The following is a 3,458-nucleotide window of genomic DNA, read 5'->3' on the forward strand; positions in this document are numbered from 1 at the left end:
GCTGTTCCAAAGTTCCTAGAACACATCCTACAAGTTTTGGGTATTTCTGTAGCCATATGTTTTACATTTCTTTTTTCTAGATTCTTCCAGCTTAGCTTCTCTGTCTCCATGGTTAACCTGTCATGAGTAGACTGAGAAAGGGCAGATACTTACCAGGGAATTATGAAAGCTATTTGAAAAATCTTTTGATCATCATTTGCCATCCCACAAAATGCTCTAATTCATGGGCACAGTTAAGGTTCATTCCATCCTTTAGCGTTCTCAAACACAGCAGAGTTTATTAGTTATGCTGATATAAAGGGAACTATGCTGTGGATTAACAAAGAAATAAACAGTAAGTACTACAGTGCTAAAAAATACATCTTTCAAAAGAAGCACTAGCTTTCTTTCATAAAAGCATTGAGACCTTAGTTTCTTTTCTGACATTTATTTTTGGCATGCCTTGGGCATATTATTTAACTTAGCTGGTCTTTATTCCCTCTTGGAAAATGGACAGAAGGATGGAGAATAACACATTAAGCTAACTCTAAAAGCATGGTGAAAGTAAAACAATTTTAGAATTTTGGGAATCACATCATAAAGAAAGCAGTTTGGAAAAGAATTACAATTATAGCAGCTTCCCTGAAGATAACACTCAGGCCCAGAACACCCCACTCCATGTTCTTTTTGGTGGCCTTATGAGATGGAATCACCAGCTTTACCCATGGCAGCCTATCATCTGTGCTGTGACACACACAAGTTTTTGTTTTAACTTTTAGGGTTCTCCCTATTAAGAATTAAAAACCAAAATCATCAAACAGAGGTAGGTATGAACATTTTGGAAACAGCAGGGGAATCCTTAGCAAAGTATTACCCATTTTCACCCACTGCTACCTTGTTAAGGACCTGGAACTTCTCTCTCAGGACGTCTTGGCTACATTCTTCATGTCTGACTTTTCCAAGTTGCTTCTGCTAAAAGTGACACTTAGGAGCTGTGTGGCTGATGGAATTGCTCCCCCATTGCTCGCAATTGTAGGATTTCAGAGCCCACATCCTTGTCCACCAAAATTTTTGTTCCTGTTGATTAAAAAAATAGCATTAGTCTTTCAAAGAAAATTTAATTAAAATAAAGATGATATTTAGTATTATTTCTAGCATGCTCCATTATGTGAATGCTTTCTAAAACATTTATTATCCTTGCTAAAATCAAATATGACATCTTGAAATTATCCATTTAGATGAACTGCTTATGTCTTGGATCTGTAAACATTATAGAGGCCAGAACACCCCCCCCCATGCAAAATTGAGAATGTAGGTGTGTATGTGAATTTTTCTAGAAAGTCTGAGATGGATCTGCGGGTCCAGAGATGCTGATTTCAATATTACCAAACTCTCAGGGCTTTTCTTTCTCTGTTTTTTACCATCAGTGAACTCCTATGTATTGGAATATGATCAGGAATGATGATTTCTGCATGTCTTTTGAATCAGAATCTGGAATTTTTAAAAAAGCATAAAGGAAAAGAGCAGAAGTGTGTATCGAGAGGCAGGGTTGGAAGCGTGTGGAAGAGGTCAGTCTAACCTCCAGCTAGCTGTGCCTGCAACTGTTCATTTTTCTGTTACCCTGCAACTCTACTTAGGATTTGCAATAACTGGTTGGAACTTTGATCTCTTTCTGCAGCATTAAGAATGATGGGATTGGGGGCTGGGGATTTAGCTCAGCGGCAAAGCACCTGCCTGGCAAGCGCAAGGTCATGAATTCGGTTCCCGGTACCGGAGAAAAACCAAAAAAAAAAACCAAAAAAAAAAGAATGATGGGATTTGTAGTTAACAGCTTTGTAACAAGTTTAGATTCAGTTTTTCTAATTACGCTCACAGATAAAGTGTATGACTTTTGCATTTGCTGCTGTAATGAAACATCACAAGTTTAGTGGCTTAAATGTACAAGACAGTTATCTTACACATCTGTAGGTCAAAGTCTGCCATGCATTTCACAGGGTTAAAATCAAGGTTTTAGGCTTCATTTCTTTCTGTAAGCACTGGGGAGAAGTCACCTCCTGGCTTTTGCAGCTCCTTGAGGCAGCCTGCATTCCTTGGTTGTTCTCCTCTTCTTCCATCTCAAACCTGGCAATGACAAGAGGATTCCTGCTCCCATGAAGCACCCCTGATCTCTTCCATTCCCCTTCTCCTGTTAAGAATCCCTGTGATTACATTGGGCCCAACCAGAAAATCCTAGATAATCTATTCTAAGGTCACTAGATTAACTGCCTTGATTCCATCTGTGGATTTAATTCTCCTTTGCCATGTCAGATAACAAATTCACAGGCTCCAGGGATTAGGGTGCAGATATCTTTGGGGGACCATTATTTGCCTACTACACTGTAGTTCTAAACTTCAATCAGCAATAGAAGTAGGGAGGCAGGGTTGTAATTCATTGTGTGCCTAGCATGCATGAGACTCTGAGTTTGATCCCAGCACTAATATAATAATAATAACAACAATTTTTTAAGAATGAAGAAAAAAGAAATGTGGCTGGGGATGTAGCTTACTGTGGATGGACTACTTAGAATGTAGGAGGCCCCGGGTTTAATTTCTAGCACCAAAAAATAAAAAAGATAACAGAAATTAATAAAAAATGTACCTGTATATAAAGTGGAAAAAAAATACAAATTGTTTCTGTTCTCTGCAAACATTTCTGTGTATGACTGGTTTGGGAATCTTTTTCAAAGAAATTTAGTGCCCTGGGATGATGTGCTCCTAAGGGCATGTAGTTTTCACTGAGGTGTGATATAAAGTTTGGCAACTATATGTCCTGTGACACTAGGAAGATTTGAAATCAACTGAGTATGTTGTGAACATTATAAAACAAATGGAGTAAGACTAGAGAACACTGAAGATACTGAATAATTTGAGAAACATTTGTTACACCTAAATATTTGTGTCTATTGAGTTGCAAAGTAAAATGATTATTTTTAAAAAATTAGAATTATTATTTCATTGCAAATCTTCAAATTAGTCAGGAGTAGTCTTTTTTTATCTTACTGTATTTTCAACACCCCCCCTCCATTTTCTACTTCCACTCACCTCTTTTCTCCCAACAGGCAATCGTTGTAATGTATTTAATGTTATTTTTTTATTTATATGTGTGTTCCTACAAAATGTATCTTATTTGGGAACTTAATTTTATAACATACACAAAATCATACAAATTAAAAAGAAACTCGTAGAGTAAGAATGGAAAGTTTCCTCATCTAAAAGTGTCTCTAATTTTGTTCTTCTCGGTCATTAAGATCTCTATATGTTGCTGTTCGCACAGACTCCACAGGTAGGTGGACATAGACAGATGTGCTATAAAAAAGGGAGTCCTTCATGCACCGAGAGAAAGAGTCATAGATTCTTTAAGCTGAAACATCCTCCAACTGGCCTCTTCCTCACTACTTCTAACATCTTACCCAACAACTTTGTTAGGGATGACTTGGTTA

The 3,458-nt window shown here is 37.3% G+C and overlaps 1 long non-coding RNA gene across 1 annotated transcript; it reads right to left on the reverse strand.

Moving 5' to 3' along the window:
- Nucleotides 1-251: 251 nt before the first annotated feature.
- On the reverse strand, nucleotides 252-2,181 carry LOC102009056. The gene is made up of 3 exons (XR_260557.2): nucleotides 1,938-2,181; nucleotides 874-1,056; nucleotides 252-309 (listed from the first exon to the last, which is right to left on the reverse strand). It is a non-coding gene; the product is annotated as an uncharacterized LOC102009056 (long non-coding RNA).
- Between the last annotated feature and the right edge of the window lie 1,277 nt (nucleotides 2,182-3,458).

Source organism: Chinchilla lanigera, unplaced genomic scaffold (assembly GCF_000276665.1).
Source record: "Chinchilla lanigera isolate Chin_1 unplaced genomic scaffold, ChiLan1.0 scaffold00017, whole genome shotgun sequence".
Taxonomy (NCBI): Eukaryota; Metazoa; Chordata; class Mammalia; order Rodentia; family Chinchillidae; genus Chinchilla; species Chinchilla lanigera.